This window comes from Ixodes scapularis, unplaced genomic scaffold (assembly GCF_016920785.2).
Source record: "Ixodes scapularis isolate PalLabHiFi unplaced genomic scaffold, ASM1692078v2 PGA_scaffold10__122_contigs__length_95168666, whole genome shotgun sequence".
In the NCBI taxonomy this organism is placed as follows: Eukaryota; Metazoa; Arthropoda; class Arachnida; order Ixodida; family Ixodidae; genus Ixodes; species Ixodes scapularis.
This window is the reverse complement of record NW_024609836.1, coordinates 13166416-13177158: the sequence shown is the minus strand read 5'-3', so window position 1 is coordinate 13177158 and position 10743 is coordinate 13166416. Positions and strand designations below refer to the sequence as shown.

At 42.6% G+C, this 10743-nt stretch overlaps 1 pseudogene; it reads left to right on the top strand.

Annotated features, from left to right (window-relative positions):
* Positions 1-1667: 1667 nt before the first annotated feature.
* Positions 1668-7676, top strand: LOC115322877 (annotated as a pseudogene).
* The last annotated feature ends 3067 nt before the right edge of the window (positions 7677-10743 follow it).

Below are 10743 nucleotides of genomic sequence, written 5' to 3'. Positions count from 1 at the left end.
TATGCTGTGGTGTATGCTCGAATGCAGCCGGTTGGTCAACAAACGATGACCCGTAGCAGACGTGCCGGCCGGCCTACACAAATAAAATTCGAATAAAAATGAATAGCGAGCTTACACTTGTTAATATATTTAATAAATATCAAAAAGCACGTATCACGATTCCGGATTAGAAACTCAATCGAAGGCGAAAATAGGAGATTATCGCAGACGGCATTGCAAGAAAACAACAACAATAACAAAGTTGCAGCCGGCCCTCCAAATGTCCGGGCCTAGCGTAGCGGACGAACCGGGGGTAGTAAGCACCGAAGCGAAAAAAAGAGAGTAAAAACTAAGCCAAGCCATAAGGCTATGGCCAAACAAAGCACGGATACGCGATAATTTACACATCGGGCAAAAAAAAAAAAAGAACAAAAAAGAAAAAAAAATACACATAAACATAAAAGCAGGAGGAGGAAATATAAAAGAAAGAAGACTCAAAAATGGATGGAGTGGAGACGGTTCAACGGGAGTCTGACTTTATCGTAGAAGTAAAGAAGCAGCAAAGCAGAAGATGTTAGTCGTCCCCGCTCTAACAATCGGAATTTGTGCACTGTAAATAACGTGACTGAAATCACCTTTTTTCGCGGGGCTACGACGCTCTCCCCTTCTTTCTTTGCAAGCGCGAGAAGTCGGCTTTTTTCGTAACTCCGCTTTTGTTAATCTATAATAGCGTCAGATTTGAATATGCACAACGACCTCTTTCAGAGCATACTGACATCGCCGTAACGTACGTGGTTTGAAATTGCCTTTTGCTTCTTCATCCGGAGGCGATCTTAACGGGATTAGCCAGCTCGCCTATTCGACAAAACGGTTTTAAGCAATACATTCATGAGAAATTGGAATTGCAACAACAAAACAAATGAACTGATAAGAACAATAAAGTTGAAACGAAGCTATGTTCTGAAATGTTTGTACATTGCCTTTTTCACGAAACAGCGCGAAGGCATACATTCGTGTTTTGCTTGGCTTACATAAGTTGTGACAGAATGTTTTCTGCGCGAGAACTCCAAAATTGCACCCTACAAGCTCTAACATCTTTCCCACGAGAAGAAATTGTCCTTCACTCATGAGGTGGCACCCATTTTTTTAACTTTCAAAGCAGCGAATGTCCGTGACAATTTTTTTTTCGTTGGTCACCTCGCACGGAGATAGGCAAAACCAATGCATTTTGGAGAATTCGTCTGCTAAAGGAGACTCCGAGCTCGCCAGGGGCGCTGCAATCACTTTTCGCCCGTTTTCCGCGGGAGTTGCCAGTATTGGCTTCCACGGTATTTGATTGACCCTTCTAATTTTTATTTCGTATGAATGTCCCAGGGGCCCACAAGTGCGTTTTTAAACTCCGACCTGAGATAGTTTTTATATCATGTTGTTATATATATTTTTGAACTCTTGACTGAGTTAGCCCTTTTGTTCCAATTTTTTGTAAAATAAGTCAACCACCTAACTCAACGTACGTCAAAAGCACGGTCACGACACGCGGAAGAGATTGTTGCAATTTATATAAAATCTGTTAGATCCATTTGGCCTTCGCTGCATATCCTCTGCTTTGTTACATTTGCGGATGTTCGGTAATGGAACAGCTGACGGACACTCTGCTGCTGGGAAGACAGTTTATTGTGATTGCAAACATGACCTGCGTAGCATCCAGTCGAACGGTCAAGATCAGGATGATGTCCGAACCCGTCGAGCACACGTGCAGTGAAAAATCAAGCGCGAGCTCGATCGGCAATCGGGCCTGTTCAGATAAGACCATGCACGCGTGTGAGGTTGACATTTTTTTTATAATATTATATGTTACTCCCCAATGTGCGGAGGAAACGAAATCACAAAATTGTTTTGTGAGAAAAAATATTACGCGAGGAAAAATATTAAGACTGCATCAAGGCGGCAAATCGTTTCGCCGTTTTATTATTTTTCTCGTATCTTTTTGTATATTTTTCTCGAAGAAGAAGTAAAAATAATAGATATCTCGAATATTTTCTCAAAATTGTAAACCTACAATGATTACATCAGCAAATATTTATAGAATTGTGAAAAATATTCACTGCGCGTCAAAAAGGCCCGAACTTGGCTACTTTGACATGTGTACCTCATATTTGTGTACTTTTTACTTCCTCGAGTTTTGAAGGTATGTTATTGCAAATTTGTTTAAGTTAAAATAGACACTATTTAAAGTTCCACGAACATACCGTACAGTGAAAACTTCCGTAACTTCATTGTGCAACTGAAAGAAAACTAAGTTCGATATTTTTCAGGTAAATAATTTTTCACTACATCGACATGTTTTCCCATAAAAAATATTTTTTTATTGTCTGTCTCTGAAAACTTAGCGCTCAAGGTTTAAAAACTTGGCTACTTTTAAGTTTTCACTCAGTATTTGTGATTTGAACATAACCACGTGGAGCGGTGCTGAAGCCAACCTCAGGTGAGTGGCAAAGCAGCAGGCAATATTTGTGCGGGAATTCTGTTCTCAGGAGCCGCTGTTGCGACTACCCTGCGGTTGCTCAAGTCCATCAACGTCGCAACAGTCTCGGAGCGTACCTTCCACTACTACCAGCAGGCTTACCTGCTGCCCGCTGTGAAGCAGGTTAGCTAGTATAGGAAAGGGTTCTAAAAATAAACAAAAATGCATAGCCTAACTAACTTACAAGACATAATTGCTTGCTAGGTTTACAAGCGGCAAAACTCTGAGCTTTTAGAAGGATTCTAGGAAAGGCCATCGACCTAGCTGGAGATGGGCGCTGCGACTCGCCGTTTAGTGCAAAATATTGTACTTACAGCTTCCGCGAGCCGAGCACCAAGAAGGTCGTTCACATTGAGCAGGTGCAAGTCAGTGAGGGAAGATTTACTAACCAAAACAAAAGACCTACCCTGCGTCACACACCCCTTTGTTTAGAATAATAAAAAATCATCCTTACTGTCTCTTTAAGTGTGATATTTCTAGGAACCTTGCAATCAGACTGCAGTACGCTGACTGTTGAACTAATGAAGGCATACACATTGTGATCAGTCAGATGAGGTACCCCCCATCAACGCCATTGAAAAGGTGGCCTTCGTCCGTGGCCTCACCAAGCTCAAGAAGGAAGACTTCAGCATCGGCTCTGTTATCTCGGGTACGTGAAACTTTCGACATAGGCTACCCACCTATCTGTTTTTTTTTTTTTTTTGTTTTTTTTTTGGCTTTCTGTAAGAGTAACTAGCTATCTGTTATTTCGTATCCTTTACAATACAAGCCCTATATGCAGACCGTCACCCTGGCGTCGAGCACCGCATGAGGACCGAAGAAAGGGGCACAAAGCACTACTTCGACACGTGGCACATTGACAAAGGTTGGTTTCCTATTATTTCTTTTTTTTTATTTTATTTACTGATAGGCAGTGACTAATTCGACAATCCGTGGTCAAAATAACATTATAAATTACTTTTATATGTATGACGGTGATTCCAAAACACGTGCACCCGTTAAAATACTTTATTTATTATTTTGACGTCCCTCGTAGAAATATTGATGTTCTCACTGAATGTAATGGAATACATGGAGATAACCATTTCAAGGGCCTTGATAAAACAAAATTGATCCGTTTTCCGACACAAAAGGTCACTTATACGACCGGTACGCCAACGGCACTGTCGAACACTTTGCTTGCAGACAGCGAAACGGAACCTTTGAATTGTGGCTCGAATCAAGACTTGGCGTTAATATAGAGATAATCAAACATTGCTTTTCGTAGATTATTTCACAGAAAATGGGAACCTCTAGCCTGAATAGTTGCTCCTTGGTGCTGCTATCGCCGTGGGAATGAGAACGAGACCAAACATTGTACGCCTGAACTCATACCCAGTCTGTTGCACAAGACACCGGTCAATAAATATCTTGCTTACATGCAGAATAAGACGATACTCAAATTAAAATTTGTTCGTTAAATTTATGAGAAAACACCATTTCAAAATCCACCACCCGTCACCTGTCGAACTCGGGAGCACAAACCATACATATTGGAATCTTGAGCACACACCACACATGTCGAACAGAGGATGATTTTTTTTTTCAGGTAGAACTTTTGAAGCATCACGCCTTGCAAAGAGCGTAAAAGCTGACATACCTGAAGCTGTCAAAATATTAATTTAAAGTTATTTGCATGTCTTCCGGAAATAATGCCGTAGACTTAGTTTGTTCATAGACATTGAAATAGTCCCGGCCATACCCGACTACCCGACAAATTTCTATATGGAAGTAGACACTTCTGACGTATAGCTAACAATTGTACACGTCATGGATGAAGGAAGAATAAAACAATTAAAACAGGGACAACTTAACCACATCTTTCAACTAGCAACGGACGAGTAAACTTTCAAACAGCGAGCAGCCGACTATACCCAGTAGGAGTAGGGGAGAGAAGGGGGAGAGAAGGAAAGATAAGAAACGCGAAGTGCAAGTCAGGGTGGTAGGGTTATCTCGGATTTTAAAAATTCAACCTCAGTTTTCGTCAGCAGGAGGGAAGGGTTAGACACGTTGTTTTTTGCTGTGGTCATAGCAAATGATTCTATGATTTCCCTGCCGAATCTGCTGTCATGCCCCCCCCCCCCCCCCAGGATTTTTGTGTCATCAAAGAGGGGATTCCAAAGCAAACACGAACGGGCATGTATGACTATGGGATGATAAGAATCTGGAGGGGCCTTAGAAACTTTGTTGTGATGTTCGCAGAGTCTGTGATTGTTGCATCTGCCGGTCTGTCCTATGTATTGATGGCCGCAGCTCAAGGGGATGGAGTAAACTTTCTTCTCTTTGCATGGAATGAATTTCTTTTCTTGTTTGACAGTGCAGCCAATCGGAAAGTCAAACACTGTCAAACACGAAAAGAAATTCATTCCATGCAAAGAGAAGAAAGTTTACTCCATCCCCTTGAGCTGCGGCCATCAATACATAGGACAGACCGGCAGATGCACCAATCACAGACTCCGCGAACATCACAACGAAGATTCTAAGGCCTCTCCAGATTCTGATCATCCCATAGTCATACATGCCCGTTCGCGTTTGCGTTGTCATAACCTCTTTGATAACACAAAAATCCTGGGGGGGGGGGGGGGGGGTATGACAGCAGATTCGGCAGGGAAATCATAGAATCATTCGCCATGACCACAGCAAAAAACAACTTGTTTAACCCTTCCCTCCTGCTGACGAAAACTGAGGTTGAATTTTTAAAATCCGAGATAACCCTACCATTCTGGCTTGCACTTCGCGTTTCTTATCTTTCCTTCTCTCCCCCTTCTCTCCCCTACTCCTACTGGGTATGGTCGGCTGCTCGCTGTTTGAAAGTTTACTCATCCATTGCTAGCTGAAAGATGTGGTTGTGTTGTCCCTGCTTTACTTGTTTTATTCTTTCTTCATCGGTGACTTATACCAACACGCTCTTCTCCCAAGCAATTGTACACTTTTCAAGGATTGGAGAAGAAGCTCCAACCAGCGAGCCGGAAGAGCGAGTCCAAGGAACTGCAGGTGTGGGTGCAGCCAATCACCAATCACCTGTACTACTGTGCAGCCCTGGGTGATGGCAACGGCCCACTCCTAGTAAGTATGTGGCTCAGCTTGCTGAACCACGTGGTGGACAAGCACGATGGCCACGACGGACCGTTCAGCGAGTGCCTGCACCAGCCACTTTCTGACCTTACATGGTTGGCTGAGGGTAAGTTCATTTCACCGTTCCTTGTCCAGTACACCCCTCCTGCGATTCTGATGTAGGAGAAATGACATACTTCTAAATGGCGTCCATCATAGCTGTCGGCTTATTCCAGGAACCCCAGCTTATGACAAGCTCCGGAATATTGTTTCAAGCCCGCGGCTCCGCAAGGACATCAGGCATCTGTCCCCCGGGTTCCAAACATCCTCCGTGGAAGCTTTCAACAGCGTACTGATCAGGTTCGCCTCCAAGTCTCGGGCATTTACGCCAGAGAGAATGAAACAAGGTAAACAACTCTTCTGATTGAACGACCATGCCTGGCATGGTTGCCTGCAGCCGATTCTGAAAACAATATTTAATAATAAAAAACGCATTAATGTTGCGCTTTTCATGGAATTAGCATGATAGACATGTGCAGTACAAGGTCAAAAGTTACGTCTGTTGTGTTCAAGCCAGCACCCTGCGAACAAGTCTTTAAGTCTTATGAACTTGTGAATGAGCTTTTCAAATTTTAGTTTGCTTTTGTACCAGTAACATATACCCTAGTTACACGAGTGCTTTGAACTGTCATTGAGTTCAATCACAGCTATCGGCCCTAACTGTGATTGAATTGAACTGAGCTCAGATAATGCTACACGGCTCTCTAGAACCCAGTTCAAGCTAAAATGAAACTAGTCCTCGTGCCACGTGATCAGTTTAATTGTTAAAGTAATTTACTGAAAAACACACCTTTTATTTATTGTAAGTATATCGTACAGTATATTGAATACCTTGTTGCTTTTTAGCGGCGTGAACACGAGTACCAAAGCAAATTCAGGGCTAAGTTGCGCATATTTTAGGCTATGAGGTGCAAACTACCGCCCGCTAAGATGGGTGCTACCATTACTATTCGTTTATTTATACAGCTGGTCCCGCCGCCATCTTCGCTCGTTTGGTGGCTTGCCGGCTTGCCGGCTAGCCGGGATTGTTTTAGCGGCAGCTCGGACGCCTAAACCTCTTCCTTCCCGAATATTTTGCGGCTATGATTCTTTCTAGACGCCTTCCCCTGCATTCCTAAACAGTAGGTGCCTCGCAAGTGATGGTTGGCGGCAGCGGTCCTGCGGGCAGAGTCCATTTTACCTCCGTTGGAAAAGTCCGTTCAGTTGAACCGAGGTAAGGGAACTCACTTGAATTCAACTGTCATTACCGGCGCGATGACAGTTGGCGCCGCCGTGTAACTCCGGCCGATCGTGATTGAGTCAACTGTCGTTAACTCAAAAGCAGTTAATAACGCCCGTGCAGCTAGGGTAATAGAGAGTCTATACTATACTTTGTTCCATCAAGTATATGTATACATTTCGGTCTCCACATTGAAACCAAGTTCTTTTGTATAAGCACCAGCCCATATATTGCCTGTTTTTACTGCAGGACCCTGGTTGCTCCGCTGCACTACAATGAAAACGTTGGGCGGGAGCAGGCACAACCCGGGAAGGAGTACGTCGCTTGGTGGTCGTCACGTCCAGAGCACGGAAGCGCCATTTTACAGCACGGTCAATCCCAAGCGACGCAACGTTTGGTATGTTATTGTTCTGTTGGTTGGGGACACAACAGTGACACAAGATTCTGACTTTCAGAGTACCGTGATGAGCTGATGGATGAGGTCGCAGCATCTTCCACCGTTATGTGCCAGGTACCTGAGGCCCCCGAAGAGTGACCTGATTGCGGCCAGACGATCCCACTTTACCTCTCATGCCAGGTACGTTAACACAAGTACCGACTATTCCTGATAACAAGACAGCCTCGTCAGTAATAAATATCTCAATAGCCTAGCTGCTTCTTAATCCAAGAGACGGTAAATGTTTCTTTTGTGTTTACCTTTTACAATAGCCTTCAGCTGCATGTTTTTATCTGTTTTTGTTGATAATTGGCAATACAAGCATTTTTAAGTGTTGTTAATATTTAAATTTTCTCTGCAGATAGTCTGAGGACCAGTCCTAAAGCACCTTTGGTTCCTCAATCTCTTTCACTCTGCTAGTCCCTTTTTTATGGCATGAGGTATGGGAGGTATAGCAGATTGTCTTTCCACATTACTAGATATGGAATTACTATATATGGAACATGTCCTAAATACAAGCAACAAAAAATGGATAGTATCATTAATAGATGTGTTAGTAATATAGTGCATGAGTCAAAACATGAACTGAAGGAAACCAAGGACAGAAAGAATGCAGTCGGACTATTATCGTTTGAAAATGTTTTTAAATTTGTCGTTTTAACCAGATATTATTTTTCGAAGGAGTTCAAAGAAATACCCAACAGGATAAAAACAGTCCGGCACACAGAAACCAATGCAATTTCCAAAATATATACGAATTACGGAAAAAAAAACAGAGAAACTATTATGTTCCTGCAATATTTAATAGCTTGCCTGAGGACATCCTAAGCCTGTCATCTGAGAGGCAGACGTATAAAAAAATAAAAGAGTGGCGTTTTTTGTCAAATTGAAATTCTGAACAATGAGGTATTATGTAAAAGCTTAGTGTTTTCTATCGAGTGTATCTCGTTGCATACGTGTTGATTCTTGTCATTATGTGTTTAAATTCACAATGTTTCTTTTGTAACCATTGATTGATTGTTATTGTCGAACTGGGTTTTCGTTCACAGGAAAATTATCTACTTGTAAAATTCCTTGTTGACTGTGCTATTTTGGATGTTTCTTTCATGTTTTACTTACATTTATCCATCATTTGGGTCTACATGATGAAAATGTCTGTACTGCCATGTCCCGCATACAAGCGTACCTACGCTTAAGCGGGCTGGATTGTATGAGAGTTTTTTCTGAAATCAAATAAACTTATCTTATCTTATCTTATTAAATGTTTCTTTGCAGCTAGAGGCTAAGCTCCCTCTTTTGAGCGGAAAAGTTTGTACCGTGGCATACTGTGCCTGTAACATGCCATACCTTGCCATTTTCTCAATTGCTGTCAGCACACTTGTTAGTTGCGTTTGTTGCAGCATACCGAAGTGAACTTGCACACCATTTCTTTTGGACTTGCTTTCTTTGCAGCAGAAGTTAGTGTCCCTGTCTGCTGCATTTGTGTGGCGTTTTTATATTCCAGAAGCAGGGGTAGGTGCTCACGCCGCTCATTTCTACGCGGTCAAGTCTGCGCCTCGAGCATGAGGTAGGTAATACGTAGTGAAGCGATTATTTTCCTTCTGCAAGTTTCAGGTGTGCCCCATGCGCAAGCGTCAGGGCAATGTTTTTTCTACGGGCACGAGTTTTTGCTGTAATTTTCCTTTTTACACTCCGTTGAACACTTCCGTTTGTTGTTGCTTTCTTTGCAGTGCAGGCAATTAATTGGCTGTGTGCTGCTTTTTTTTTTGTGGTGTTTTTATATTTCAAAGGTACACGTAGGTGTTCTAGTCACTCTTCTCCACGTGACCGAGTTTCTCCTCGGGCATGAGGTAGGCAATATGTAGGGAAATTATCATTTCTTTCCTGAAAGTTCCAGGTGTAACCTCCGTGCCGAAACATTAGTACGAGGCATAAAGGAAATGTGTCCTGTGCGTACTCAATTCTAATTTTGTCTTGCGATTTGGCAAAATATATTGTATTTAACAGTTCCATTTAATTGTTAATTTTTTGCAGTGTAAGAAATTTCCGGCCTAATTTTTTTTTTTTTTTTCAGAACGCTTCCAGCGCCAATTTCCTTCATTTCTTCTCCCCCCCCCCCCCCTCCCATAAACTGGTGTGCCGTTGATGAATGACAAGTGTAATAAAAACCACACGCCACCCTGTTCTGAGGCGTTCTATAGCGTACGTGTTTACTATGCCTGCCTCCTCCCTCACAGCATGTGTAAATATTAAAAAAAGTTTACTCCACTTACTTTTTTTTCAGAACTTCTTTATTTGGATACAACACTGCACACCAAGTCAACCTCATGAATGCAGTAAGAGATGTGTCATGTTACTGGGAAATAAGGAAATACCGAAGGCCACAATTCGCAGACATGACATTCAGTGCAGTGCAAGATGCTTCATATTAATAAGAAACACAGAGAAAAACCTACAACATAGTATGACTGAGTACGAAATTGAAAAGCTAACGAATAGCATCAAGACACTAGCTGCGTAGTGATCACCCTTAAAATCTAAAGCTTGGGAACTACTTTTTTAACAAAAATAATTTCAGAACCAGAACTGTCATTCGTACACTTCTTCTACCTCGAGATTTCCTCACCGTTCTAACGTGATTCTTTACACATTCCGAACGCCTCGGCGGTCCCTTACAATTATATGCGATCCTTTCTACTGTCGAGCAGCGGCCGTTGGAATTGGAAAAAAAAAAAAAAAAAAAAAAAAAAAACGTAAAGAGACCACTCAGATCGCCAAACGTGCTTCCTGGCCCTAGTTTCATTAATTTCGGAAGAAAAACAGGCTGAAGTTTGTTCGACGGCACGCGTTCCGGAGGTCGCCTCAAAGGCTGGTAGCCGCTGTATCACGGATCACGCCGACTGTTTTAGTGGCATCCTAAAACCAGTCGTGCTCCAGATCGCCTACCGAATGAGCGCGATGGATCTAAACGACATGCGGCTCATCGGACAGAGGAGCACCCATTAATTGCTCACGTAACTTTGGGGATGAATTTGTGTGCTCGTGAATCCCATGGTTCACAAAGCTTCAAAGCCCTGGTATTCATCAGATGGCTACATGTTTCGAATGGCCTGTACAACAAAAGCGGGCAAGACCGTCCGGTTCCCTCTGCCAAGGCGGCGCCAGATCCACCAGAGAAACTGCCAGTACGCCACATACCGGTACTTTCTGTTGAAAAACCAGAAAGATGACATAGGTGACGCATAAGAATGCAAAAAACTCGAGGAAAACACGGCTCTGAACAGCAGAAATGTTGTGAATCTAAAACAAAAGCAACATGAGGCTATATGCAATCAAATCAACCCACAATGAAATTAACTTATCACCTGAGATAGTAACAAAATGCACATAATGCGAACTAGTATCGCTGCCCTTGCCGATTGTTTATGCACC